At 38.7% G+C, this 14,805-nt stretch overlaps 1 protein-coding gene across 2 annotated transcripts in view; it reads right to left on the minus strand.

Moving 5' to 3' along the window:
* Positions 1–14,805, minus strand: part of MAGI3 (membrane associated guanylate kinase, WW and PDZ domain containing 3) — a 243,769-nt gene that overhangs the window by 208,023 nt on the left and 20,941 nt on the right. The gene's annotated exons all lie outside the window — the stretch shown is intronic.

Consider the following 14,805-nt stretch of genomic DNA (forward strand, 5'->3'; position numbering starts at 1 on the left):
GGGGGGGGGGGGAGCGGAAGGGAGCAGGATACATTCCAAGCGGATGCCTGAAACTATGGAGAGTTCCAAACTCATATAGACCTATTCTATATATACACACCTATGATAAACTTTAATTTATAAATTAGGCACCGTAACAGATTAACAACAATAACTAAGAATAAAATAGAGCATATGACAGTACAGTGTCCTGTATGCATTCTTTTTGTGATAAAATGCCTACCTGATGGCTTGAAGTGAAATGAATGACAGGCATTGTGATAAAGCTTTAGTCAACTATTTGACCTTCTGACACTATGTCAGGAGAAGGATCATCTGCTTCCGGACTTCAGGTGACTGCAGGTAAATGAAACTAAGTAAAGTGAAACTGTAGATAAGGGGGGGGGACTACTGTGTGTGTGTGTGTGTGTGTGTGTGTGTGTGTCTGAGAAAGAGAGAGACTTTCTCTTTCTCACTATAAAAACTAATCACAATACAAATAATAAAATGGCAGACTGAAGCACTCACCTATAAATAATTACTATAGACTAAACTGCATTCCCCCCAAATTCATACAGATCTGAAGCCCTAACCTCTAAAGTAACTACATTTGGAGAAATGGCCTTTAGGAGGTAATTAAAGTCACATGAGGTCAAGCTGATCCAACAGGATTAGTATCCTTATAAGAAGAGATAAGAGCTCTATTCTCTCTCCACTCACAAAGAACAGATCATGTGAGCATGTAGAATGATGGTAGCCACCTGCAAGCCAGGAGAAGGGGCTTCAGAATGAAATGTGCCTTGCCAACACCTTGATCTTGGACTTCTCAGTCTCCAGAATTGTGAGAAAATAAATGTCTACTACTTAAGTCAACTAGCCTGTAGCATTTTGTTATGGCAGGCTGAGCAGACTAAGGCAATCACCTTAAAAGCAAGTGATGTTGGGGCGCCTGGGTGGCTCAGTTGGTTAAGCATCCAACTTCAGCTCAGGTCATGATCTCACAGTCCGTGGGTTCAAGCCCCGCATCGGGCTCTGTGCTGACAGCTCAGAGCCTGGAGCCTGTTTCGGATTCTGTGTCTCCCTCTTTCTCTGACCCTCCCCCTGTTCATGCTCTCTCTCTCTCTGTCTCAAAAATAAAAAAAAAAAATAAAAAGCAAGTGATGTAAATACTAATCAAGACAGAGACTGATAGCATGCTTTAAAGAAAAAAAAAAAACAAAAAACCAAAAAACACAGACACCTGGGTGGCTCCGTTGCTTAAGCTCCCAACTTCGGCTCAGGTCATGATCTCATGGTTCGTGGGTTCGAGCCCTGTATCAGGCTATGTACTGACAGTTTGGAGCCTGGAGCCTGCTTCAGATTCTGTGTCTCCCTCTCTCTCTGCCCCTCCCCCACTCACACTCCGTGTGTGTGTGTGTGTGTGTGTGTGTGTGTGTGTGTCTCAAAAATGAATAAACATTAAAAAAAAAAAAAAGTGGCCCAAATACAAGCTGTTTACAAAAAACTCAATCCAATTTCAACAACAGAATAGATTGCAAGTAAAGGGACAGAAAAAAAGTATGCTATGCAAATGTTAATTTAAGAAAGCAGGAGTGATATCAGTATCTGATAAAGTACACTTGAAAACAAAGAAAATTACAAAGGACAAATAGGGATATTATAAAATAAAAGGATCAATCTACCAGGAAAACATAGCGAACCCTAAAGTATATGCACCAAAAAACAGAACCTCAAAATATAGGAAGCAAAACCTGACAAACCTGAAAGGGGAAATAAACAAATCCACAATTAATAGTTGGAAATTTCAATACCCCCCTCAGCAACTAACAGAACTACTAGAAAGAAAATCAGCAAAGATGTAGAAGATCTAAACAAAAGTAATCAACAGGATCTCTTTGATATAAACAGAACACCCCAACCAACAGCAGAATACCCAATTTTTTTTCAAGTACCTATAGATTCACTGAGAGAGATAACAGCCCTGGGCTATAAAAGAAACCTTCACAAATTTTTAAAAATTGAAATCCTATATATTATATTCTTTTATCACAATGGAATCAACTAGAAACCAATAAAAGAGGGGCACCTGGGTGGCTCAGTCAGTTGAGTATCCAACTTTGGCTCAAGTCATGATGTCACGATTCGTGAGTTCGAGCCCCACATTGAGCTTGCTGCTGTCAGCATGGAGCCTGCTTCAGATCCCCTGTCCCCCTCTCTCTGCCCCTCCCCCATTCATGCTCTCTTTCTCAAAAATAAACATTTTTTTAAAAATACACAAAACTTAATGAAAATGAAAGTACAACACACCAAAATATGTGGGATGCAGCTAAAGCAGTACTGACAGGGAAATGTATGGCACTAAATACTTACGTTAAAAATAAAGAAAGGTCTCAAATAATCTAAGTTATTACCTCAAGAAACTAGAAAAAAAAATAATAAACCCAAAGCAAGCAGAAAGAAGGAAATAAAGATAAAAGCAAATCAATGATAGTGGGAGAGGCCAAAAGGGAAAATTAAACAAAGAGCTGGTTCTTTGAAAACATATCATTGAAATTGGTTAACCTCTATCTACAAAGACTAATAGACAGAAGTCATAAATCACCAATATCAGGAATGAAATAGGAGATATCACTATAGATCCAGCAGCCATTAAAAGAATAAGTAAATATTAACAAATTTACTACCTTATGGATTCAATAATTTAGAAGAAAATGAAAATTCTCCAAAAACCACTCAAATAAGATGAAATAGATAATCTGAATAATCCTATAAACCTTAAGGAAATTAAAATTGTAGTTTAAAAACTAAAAAAAGAAATCTCCATGCTTAGAAGATTTCACTGGAGAATTTTATAAACATTTAAAGAAAAATTAAAACCAGTTCTATGCGACCTGTCAATCTCTTCTATAAGACAGAAGAGGAAGGAACATTTCCCAACTCATTTTATAAGGCCAACTGCTACCTTTTCATTTTTGTTCACACTAAAACCGGGGCATGAATGTTCAAACTATTACTACATGCATCAACTCAAGATGAACATCCAGGAGATTATGCTGAATGAAAGAAAAGCCAATCCCCAGAAGTTACACATGGCATTTACATAACATTTATGAAATGACAAAATTGTAGAAATGGAAAACAGATTAGCAGTTGTTGGAGTTAGGAAGATGGAGGGCAAGAAGGAAGTTGTAAGGCAAGTGTGCTTGTAAGGGGCAACTGAAAGGATCCCGGTGAAGGAACAGTCCTACAGCTTGTCTATGAGGGTGAATACACAAACCTACACAAATGATAAAACTGTACAGAAGTAAACACATACACACACACACACACACACACACACACACAAGTACAAGTAAAACTGGGTAAGACGGATGGATTGTATTAATGTTAATATCCTGGTTGTGATACTCTACTGTAATTTGTACAATATGCTACCACTGGGGAAAGTTGGGGAAAAGATACATGAGATCTCCATTATTTCTTAGAACTATATGTGGATTTAGAGTTACATCAATAAAAATTTCAAGGACACATAAAACAGTAATTGCTATCTAAGTTCACACCCTTACCGTCAAAAGGGTAAAGACAGAGATGGGCAGGGCAAGGTTTACCTACCGCTGTCAAGTCAGTTCATACTAATGGTAAGAAGGAAGATTCCAAAAACAACATGATTTCTTTGGGAGTGCACAGTACACACCCAGGTCACCAAATCCTAGATCAGACAATCAGTAGGCAAAACCAAACCCAAACACACACAGACTGAAAACCAAAAAACAAAAACACAACAGCCAAGGTAGTTATAGACCATAGAGTATAATGAAAACAAAACAAGAGTAGAACAGAAATACACAAAACAAAGAACCTTAAGTAGTGACAGAGTCCTAGCCCCTTACACCTGGTTGATTGCATGCAGATACTGTCCACTTCTGATTTCCTTCCTAAAATAACCAGAACTCTGAGATCTACTCAACTAAAATAATTATTGGCACCCATTATTATAATGGCAGTACAGTTCCCTATTCTTTAAAGATTGGTTACTTCCTACCTGCTGTGGATAAATTTAAAAAAGCGAAGTTTGTTTAAATGCTATATTAAGAGTATGGCCCAAGTGCCCAGTACAAGCTTGACACATAACATTTACTAAATAGAAATGAAGTATAGAATAATTTACCAATGAATCAACAAAAGTCAGTGGACCTTTGTCCCGTAAAAAGATACGCTCACAGAAATTTTACATGCAGCTTCAGAGGATTCCTGAAGGCCCTAGAGCCCAGATTTTGCGAAACTTTGGTTTAGAGTCTCCGTCTTGAGGAACATACTCCAGAAATTTAGGTCATTTGCCCCCCCCCCTTTTTTTTTTTGAGACAGAGAGAGAGAGTGTGTGTGTGCATGTGACAGGAGAGGGGCAGAGGGAGAGGGAAAATCTTAAGTGGGCTCCACAGTGGGATGTCACAACCATAAGACCAAGACCTGAGCCGAAATCAAGAGTCAATGCTTAACCAGCTCAGCCACCCAGGCGTCCCTTCCTTCCTTTTTTCCTTCCTTCACTTATTTGAGAGAGAGAGAGAGAGAGAGAGGAGAGAGAGAGAGAGAGAGAATGCGCAGGACTACAAATGAGGGAGGGGTCAACTGCCTCTTTAAAGAAGAGGGTCAGGTAAGGTAATTTCTCAAAGTCCTCTCCAACGTTATTATTTAATGATTCATACCCTGGTCAAACCCCTGATGGGATTACCTCTCTTTCACTGTCAAATAAATGGCACAGATTTTTAACTGAACATTTGATTTATTTAACAGAATCTTTAAACATACCTACCATCTGGGACAGGTTTTGAAATATAAGTTGGAAGCTACAGAAACCATGGAAATCTTTTGTGGATTGTTAGTAAAGTCAAAAGATCATTAAGTAGAAAACATAAAGCACACTAGCCTCAGGGGGAAAAAGGTCAACACCACGATGCTGCACTATGCCAGACTGGTTAGAAAATATGTTCAATTCAGTTCAGTTACAGCAAAAATACATCTCAAAGCAAATGCTGTAGCCTTCTCCAAAAACAAAAAAAGTTTTAATCTAGAAAACTCATTAAAAATATATGGAGGAAATGAATTTGGTACATAATACATCAAGAGATGTCTAAGAGCTCATAAACTTTTCCAGGTCTCCCAAAGCAATCTTTATTGACCATCAGCATAAAAGGCACTCCCCAGTGTACGGACCTTTGACTTGGATTCCTTGAGCTGCAGTGTAGCTTTTTGAGTAGACCTGAAAGTGAATTACTAATAGAGACTAGATCTTCCAGAGAAACTGTAAAATACCCAACATGGATCAACTGACTCTATCCTTACTCAATTCCTCACACAAAGCCTTCACGATGGCCTACTGAATTCCAAAAACTTCTCTTCTATCTGGAAAACTGCAGGATTATTCAAACTCCCTTCCATATAACTTTTTAGAAATGTCATCTATTCTGTTTTTTTTTTAAGTCTGTTTTTCTTTCACCTGGATGAAAGAAATGGAGTTATGAAAATAAGTGAAAATATATTTAATCCACAAGAATGTTTACCAAATAGAATTGGGTCACTGTCTTGGCAGTGAGTTTCTAAATCTATAGCCCTTGTGTTCAATCTCTTTTTTTGGCCTTTCGTTTGCTGCAATGTTGAAAGGGTGACAATAAAGCAGTGAAGCAACTAACGAGCCAGAATAGAATTCCTTAAGGCAGGGGCCATGTTTCATGTCCGAATGCTAATAGGCTGGGCTGTGCACACAGAACCACTCGGTCTCAGGGCTAGCAAGGGTCGAAGGCTTGCCACAGTCCAGCCAAAGCTGAGATTTCTTTGCAGCAACTCCAGTAAGAGGACCTTCCTCCTCTGCTCGACACTGCCAGCGTCTGGGACACGCTGCTCCTTTCTGAGACTGCCCACTCCATTCTCACAGCTCTGGCTGTTAGAAAGTTCTCTTACAGTGGGTACAAATCTGTCTCTCTGCAACTTCCACCCACGAGTTCTAATTCTATCCCTTGGGACCACACAGAAAAAGCCTAATCCTTCTTCCATCTTCCACATGTCAGCCCTTCAAATATTTGAAGAGAGTTATCAACTTTCCTATGATCGTTGTGGTAGGCTGGATACATCCTAATCCCCAGAACCTCCAAGAATATTATTTCATATGGCAAAAAAAGACTTTGCAGATGTGATATATTAAGGATCCTGAGATAGAGAGGTTAGCCTGGATTCTCCTGGTGGACCCAAGGTAATCAACAAGGTCCTTGTAAGAGGGAAGTAGGAGGGTCAGAGTGAGCGACGTGAACAAGGCAGCAGAGGCTGGAGTGATACACTCTGAAGATGAAGGGGCTAGAAGCCTAGGAATGCAGGCAGCCTCTGGAGGCTGAAAAAGGCAAGAAATTAGATTTCTCCCCACAGCATACAGAAGGAATGCAGCCCTGCATACCCATGTAGACTTGTGACCTCTGAAACTGTATGGTAATACACCTGTGCTCCTTTATGCCACTCAATCTATGGAATTCATTGCAGCATCAATAGGAAACTAATAGACTCATTCTCCTTCCAAACTGACAGATGTCTTCAACCTCTCTTTAAATGACACACAGTTTGAAGGCTCACCCTTTGGGATACTCCCCAATCTTTCTTTTGTCTAAAACCCCATGTGTTTCCTTCATCCTTTCCTTGCAACCTCTTCTCCTGGCCCAAAATAGCTTTAAATTTTCCCTCCCGCAATGATGCCTACAAGCCCTATCCCTTTGATCCACTGGTCCTCACCACACACATTCTCAGAGTAACTGCTCAATAAACAAGTATTACGTTGAAATGAAAGAACTGTTCAGAAATCCTAACAGTTTTGATCTCCTAAAAGATTAAAAGGCCTTATACTTCCTCTTCTCTCAACCCAAACTGAGTAATAATAATATAATTTAACCTTCAGAATCCCCAATTTCTTTCCCATCTATAAGTATTTAAGGCATTAGGTTGAGGACTTCTCAATTGAGACTTTCAGTCATACGACTCCTTGATTCATAAAACTACTGTGGAACCTGAAGATAAAAGTAAAAGATCCCTAATATTATGCATAGGACTAACGTTCCCTACTACCGAGTCCCCTAAACTCTACATTTATTTTTAATTATCATGCAAACTGTAGAATTTATCACAAAAAATCATTTAAACCAAAGGATAGCACTAGTTAAGCCAAATGTTTTTACAAAATGTTTAAATGGTTACAGAATAGCTTTAGCTGCCAACATTCATTTCTTCCAGCAAAATAATGATGCAGCAAAAAAAAATAATACGTGAAATGTCTAACAAATGCGCAAGTGGCAATGTAATAAGCACTGTACCAACAGAATGCTTTTTGTATTTTCGAAGGTCATTCTTACTCCCCTCCATCCACGGAGGCTGAAGCTTAGTGCACTCCAATCATTCTACTCTAGAACTGTAGGAGATCGTAAAATGATTCACTATAATACTTTCTCACTGAGCTTCTATGCAGAAGGGCAAACAGGTTTCTAGTTACCCTAATCAAGCATATGCTTACTTAAATCACTGAGCCCAAGACCTACACTACAGACAGTGGGAAATTCAAATGTCTGTTAGACACGGTCCCCAGCTTCAACTTGCTTTCAGTCTTACACAAGAAAATGGCATATTTATAAATAAGAGGAAGAAAAAGAGGAATAAAGACAAGGCAATATAACAAATGGGTAGCACAGACAGTCAAGTGCCATAAAAGAGTTGAAGGGAGAGTGCTCAACGGACTAGAAGGGTCAGATGTTGAAAGTGGGGTGTGACCTGGGGGGAACTCAGACAGAAACAGAAAAGAACATACCAGACTAGTGAAACAGCACAAATAATAGCAAGGTGGCAAAAAGACATATTCAAACCAGCAACCAAATCAGAATGGCACGAAAAGTGCGTTGGAAACAAATTACAGAGCCAAATAAGTAAATAAGTCACCCATCAGAGTACATTATATGCATCCACACTCAAACTTTTTAAAAATTTTTTTAATGTTTATTTTTGAGAGAGAGAGAGAGAGTGCGAGTTGGGGAGGGGTAGAGAGAGAGACCCAGAATCTGAAGCAGGCTCCAGGCTCTGAGCTGTCAGCACAGAGCCCGACGCGGGGCTTGAACTCGAGGACCACGGGATCATGGCCTGAGCCGAAGTCGGACGCTCAACTGACTGAGCCACCCTGGCGCCCCCACACTCAAACTTGTTCAATAGATTGTAAGTAAAGGTCTTGAATGCTAGACAGACAAGCTTTTATCTTCTCTGGTCAACAGGGAACCACTGAGGTCTCTGGGTGAGAGAATGACTTACATAAAACTGAATTAGCAGTGGTTTACAAGATAAAAGGGAAAAGCAAAACACGGAAATCAAAGAGCCCCATTTTTGAGGTGAGAAAAGCCCAGACAAGAAAGGAGATATGAATCTAAGTGGATGAGATTGTAAAAAAGTATTACAGAGAATGAGCTGACACAACTTGGTAATCACTTTTTCCTTTTTTCAAGAGGAGGGGTTTAAAGAGTCTAATATTATTCTGAAGTATTTAAGTCTGGATGAGAAGGAAAAACGCATTCAGACCTTGTTTTCTGAGTACCTACCAGGCCAGTCACTGAGCCAGGTGGCAGGGATAAGATAATGATCGTGACAATGAATTAAGTCAGTGAGGCACTAACAAGGCACCACGAGTAACCATCGTATTGGCAGTGTGACCAACACTGTGGATGACTAACGTAAAGCATGTATGACAAGCACATGGCCCCAAAACTGAGTGCAGGAGAGGAAACCGATTTTAGGAAGGAAATCAAACAGGGAAGGAGGCGGAGCAAGAAGCAGCAACTTGGAAGGACACATATATATCAGTCTCCTTCTTAAATTACTCAGTTAAATATAAGCTACCAGAAATCAGTAAATTCCCCCAATTTAAGACCCCAAATATTTACTCCTATAATTTGTTTGGTTGAAACCCCAAATTTTTGTTTTTAAAATTTTTTTTTTTTCAACGTTTTTTTATTTTATTTTTGGGACAGAGAGAGACAGAGCATGAACGGGGGAGGGGCAGAGAGAGAGGGAGACACAGAATCGGAAACAGGCTCCAGGCTCCGAGCCATCAGCCCAGAGCCTGACGCGGGGCTCGAACTCACGGACCGCGAGATCGTGACCTGGCTGAAGTCGGACGCTTAACCGACTGCGCCACCCAGGCGCCCCCCAAATTTTTGTTTTAATGAAGTATATGACAAGGTAAAAATTACATGCTCGAAAGATCACCAACGTATAAAGGGGCACTAGAGAATCTTATGTGTGATGGAAATATTCTCAATTTTGATCGTGACCGTGATTATACAACTGACATATATTATATGATTATATTTACTTTCGGTAAATCATATCCTAATAAATCTGACCAAAAAATCACCAATGATTTTATTACTAAGTTCTATGGCAATAATTCAAAGGTGATTCAATAGTTACTTCATGTTATATTAGAAACAAAGTATCTGCCAATATCTTTACTGTTTATAGTACTATATACCTATACTATAAACACATACATTTTCTTAATATGTAATTTTATCATTTTTATTTGAATGAAACTCCATGCATTCCATTCTGAATTTAGGAAACAAGTCTTTTTTTTTTTTTTAAGTTCATCTATTTATTTTGAGAGAGAGAGAGCATGCACAAGTAGGGGAGGAACAGAGAGAGAGAAAAGGAGAGAGTCCCAAGCAGGCCCCACACAGCCAGTGCACAGCCCAATGTGGGGCTCGAACTTATGAACCATGAGATCATGACCTGAGCCAAAATCAAGAGTCGGATGCTTAACTGACTGAGTCCCCCAGGCGCCCCGAGAAACAAGTCTTAATGTAACTCACGTTCAAGATCTAACCTGAGGTTCTCACTCATATCCTATCATCCTAACAAATTTAAATTGTAAATCATATTCCTCCTTCAACCAGCTGTCCTTCACATTCTCTTTTCTTCTGTATCTCAACATCCATCACCTTTGATACCTGGTATCTCTTCCTTACCATGGGATCAGTTTTACCTGTCCTGGGAAATAGGATTCTTCCTTTCAAGATTTCCACACTAATCTCTACCCTCTCTAATCTGTCCTACACACCTGTGCCAGATTAAGCATATATTATTTTATTAATTAGATAAACCTCAGCTCAACAACATCTGGCTATTCCCACGGACTTTAGGATAAAATACAAACCTCTCTCACTAGTGTTCAAATCCTCCATAATCTAACCTTATCCTATACACACAATTCTATCCAGAAAGTAGAACACGAACTGACATAAAAATTATTAGAAAGACAAGATACTGGGAAAGAGGGTAAAGAGATAACATACCTAACACTTACAAGAAGTACAAGGAGTACTCTGGAGTAAGGAACAAACCCATTTCATTGGTACAGGAGGGAATAATTGGAGGCGAGGCTGGAAAAGCAGGCTGGTCCATACCTGTAAGGCTTCGGTGCTAACCAGAGGATTTCAGTAGGCAACAAGAGATCACAGATGTTTCTGAACACAGGAATGATGTAACAAAAGTGATGCTCGAGGAAATTAACCTGGGGCTGGAGCACAGGACATAATGGCAAAGATGAAACGAAAAAAGATTAAGGAAGATCACAGTGGATGTAAACAGTCTGAGCATAAAATGCAAAGGATTTGAATAGTGTCAGGAATTCAGGAAACAAGGAGAAACGATCTTTCTCTATTGCTGGTATAAACAAACCTCCGCAAATAACCAGTGATGAGGGTTCCATCAGGCACATGTGTGCGGGTGGATCGGTAGGATCTGATTAAAAGTAAAATAAATTATTCAATCTATAAAGTAAAGGGCCTGGGTAATTAAAAACAAAAACACAAAACCAATTCCTTTACATTTAAATGAATTTTGGGCAGAAAGACCATTTGAGTTATAATTGCTTAGTTTTGTTATTAGTAGTACTGTGTTCCTGAAAAGACTACTAGCTAAGCATTTACAAAAAAGCTACCCAAAAACACTAGGGGAAAGGATGTACAATTAACAATTGCCTGTTTCTGAAAATGCAAGGATTGCTTCAGATTTTCATTATTTCGTCTAGTAATACATTCACCCAAATACTTACAATAAGTATGTGAAACTTACAATAAGTTCATCTTATTAAGAAAATATACCAAATTTCACCTAACAATTGGAATTAATGCTACAAATATGAAAGAAACTCTTAAGTCTTAATTACAGCATCTAGCAGTATCTTACACGTAAACATCATTTACTTTATTTAAACCTGCTTTTGCAATATATGTTAACTTGGATTGAAATAAGGTAATTCACAGAACTACTGTATTATTATTACTAAATGTAAATATTTTTATTTGCAAATATCTATTTTTATTTTTATATGGACACTAAACAGAAGAGAAAATTCAACTTCCTCCTTTAAAAATTAATTTTTGTTCAAGATTCAGAGAGGAAACCAAGGAACAAATCAATTCCCTTCAAAGAAGTTAGAAATCAGTTTCTAACAAAATTTATAGCTCATTTAATTCATCAGTTTTTCAAGAATCATTGTGAATTAAAAAGACACTTTCAGATACTATTTCAGGTTACAGGATACATATGAAAGTCAGTCTTTATTTACAAATTAGCCTTCTGACAAAAGATATAACAGAGGTGCATAATTATACTATCAGAAGTCATCAGTGAAAATACAAGGTTCAGAAACAATAATTTAAAAACAAGGCATTTTGTAGTTACTAAAATGGAGATTGTGTGTCGATGTCAAAGCCTACCGCTTTCCACTAGATTAAGGTCAATGTGCCCAAACAGCTCAGCTTTAATACTGAAACACTGCCACTCAACAGAGATTAAGTTTCTAAGAATAGGTTGTCTATTACAGCTTTTATATTTGTCAAGGTCATGTTTTTAAACATTTTGGCAATTTATTGGTGGCTTACCCCAGGACTGGTTTTGGGTTTTAATTTACTTACTGCCTCAAAACTTAAGACTGATTCAGTTGTTTAAAATGGAAATATCAACAACTTTGGTTGTATAGCCAAGATTACTTCCGCTTTTACACAAGGTCCATCTGACTATGGCTAAAGGAGGGCAGAAAGTGGGAAGTGAGGAGGTAAGTGCCAGATATCCAAATTAGAGATGTTTACATACAGAGTAAAAGGACCCTACCTTCCGTTGATCAAAGCAATTTTACCCATGGCAAAATTTTAGGCAGAAGACAGAACACAACCAATCACCAATAGACACTTTTGGCATCCTCACTGGGCTACTTAGCTACCAAGGCAAGGCTAACCACCTGGTATATGGTGATCATTTATCTACATGACAGTTACTGCTGTGAGGTGAGGGCTGAAGTTTTCCTGCATTGTTAAATAATTTAGTAAACAATCCAAAACAATGGATGACTTTTAGAACCAAAAGAAGAATCTCTTTTGGGCTAAAAGATCTGACATTTGTCTAAAAAAGAAAATAAAACTCCAAAGATATGAAGACAGAATGGTACAATGAAAAAGTATTAGGTAACAGTTATCAAGATGTCCAAAAATGTTCATATTTTTTTACCAGGTAATCTCATGTCTAGGAATGTCACAGACAAAATAAAATAGTAAAAGAAAAAGTAATGTTAATGAATGCTTCTGGGTCATTTCTTTTTGTCCTGATCCTTTATATTCTATGAAACTTTTGAATGCAGAACCGTGGCAGGGCGGGAATTCAAATTTAGGACCAATAACCAAAATCTACGCTCTAGACTCCTTTGTAACAGAAAGAGAGGCTTGTCAACCCCACAAAGAGGACTGTCACCCAGAAAAGATAAAGCAGACTTACATTTCAGTTCTTACAAAATAAACTCAAACTACAGGGCGATCCCCCCATTTATTTAGAACCCACCATTCCAGAAAGCAATCTGGTAAGACAACAGAAGGGGGAAGGTAGCCCGCAGACAACAGAAACGCAAGTGCCTGAAGAAATGCAATGTTGAAAGAGGAGCTAGCAACCACAGGTACCTTCCTTATACTTTCCAGAGTCAGTTAAATCAGGCAGATTTGAGGAAAAGTTCTTAACAGCACTGCTTGAAATTCTATTATTTCGAGTCATACAGGACATGAAGGGGAAAATGTGCCCTAGCACGTCTGGCTGGGATAGTTCCTCACATCAGTTTAGTGTTACTTCGTATAGGTTAATCAGAGAACTTTCCTGACACCTCTCTACTATATGATGGGAAAATGCCAAGTGGTAGGGAGTGCCAGCCAGGAAGACGGTACTGAGACTAGACAGTCAAAAGACAGTGAGTGTACAGACACGGGGGGGGGACCCCACCAGGAAGTAAAAATGAAGATGAGAGCAGAGAAAATGGTGTGTGGGGTCAGGGTGGTACCAAATACTAATTTCACTAATTTTCACTAATTTCACTTTATAATCTTACCTTTGCCCTAAGCCCTGTCTCTCCCTAATACCAGGGATGCTGGTGTTGAAGTCTTATCCCAGACATCCTACTTGATTTTGACCAAACTGGTACCAGTGATGACCAACCTTTCCTGTGTTAAGTGTAAAAATCTCGGGAATAGTTCATGGGGACAAATCAGAAGTCAAAGAAAAAATTCATAACATGAGTTTTATTCTTTATAAAACAAGGTACACAATTCAGTTTATGGGAACTATATAAATAATATCACATCTCCCTCCCTTACTGGACTGGGGGTCCAAAACTTAAGTTTAAAAAAAAAAAAAAAAAAGACATAACTTTTTAAATTTAACTAGGTCTGGCTGTCTTTTAGCCCCTCCCCCCACCCAACACCCTTCCAGCAACCCTCAGTTTGTTCTCTGTACTTGAAGAGTCTCTTATGGTGGGTCTCCCTCTGTTTTTATCTTATTTTTCCTTCCCTTCCACTATGTTCATGTGTTGAATTTCTCAGATTCCACATGAGTGAAATCGTATTGTCTTTCTCTGACTTGTTTCACTTAGCATAATACAATCTAGTTCCATACGTGTTGTTGCAAATGGCAAGATTTCATTCTTTTTGAGCGTCAAGTGATATTCCATTGTAGGTACATATATGTATACTATACCTTCTTTTATCCATTCATCTGTCAGTGGACATTTGGGCTCCTTCCATACTTTGGCTATTGTTGATAGTGCTGCTATAAACATGGGGGTGCATGTGTCCCTTCAAAACAGCACACCTGTATCCCGTGGATAAATGCCTAGTAGTGCAATTGCTGGGTCGTAGGGTGGTTCTCTTTTTAGCTTTTTGAGGAACCTCCATACCGTTTTCCAGAGTGGCTGCACCAGTTTGCATTCTCGCCCTCTATACTTTTCTAACTATGACTGACAAGGAGCTAAATTCCATCTGCTTCTCTTTTTCCTAAACAAATCAGGGAGAGTAAACTGTTCCTCTCGAACCTTCCACCAAGGTGAAGCTCTTCTTGGTCAAAGGTACAGAACTGCCTTCCAGTCTAGAAAGTGTTTTTATTGATTAATGCAAATCTGAGCACTTTCCTCAGCGTTGGTAATAGACCAATTCTAACACCACGGTCCGCTGGATGGAGTCTCAGTTACCGAGCTAAAGAGCTATAAAATTAATAATGTATTATGGCAAAGTACAGAACCATTTCAGTATCCTGGAGCTGCAAAGTATACAAATAAAATTTGTAACAGATTAATCCTAAAAAAATCTCTGAAGGAAATAAGTTTAAGACAGAATTTTGAAGAAGTAGGGCAAACACTTTAGTTTGGCTGTAACGGAGTATCTGTACTGGGGAATAATGAGAAATGAGTTTGGAAAGATAAGAGCGAGAGACTTGCTG

The sequence above is a fragment of the Panthera uncia genome (assembly GCF_023721935.1).
Source record: "Panthera uncia isolate 11264 chromosome C1 unlocalized genomic scaffold, Puncia_PCG_1.0 HiC_scaffold_4, whole genome shotgun sequence".
Classification (NCBI taxonomy): Eukaryota; Metazoa; Chordata; class Mammalia; order Carnivora; family Felidae; genus Panthera; species Panthera uncia.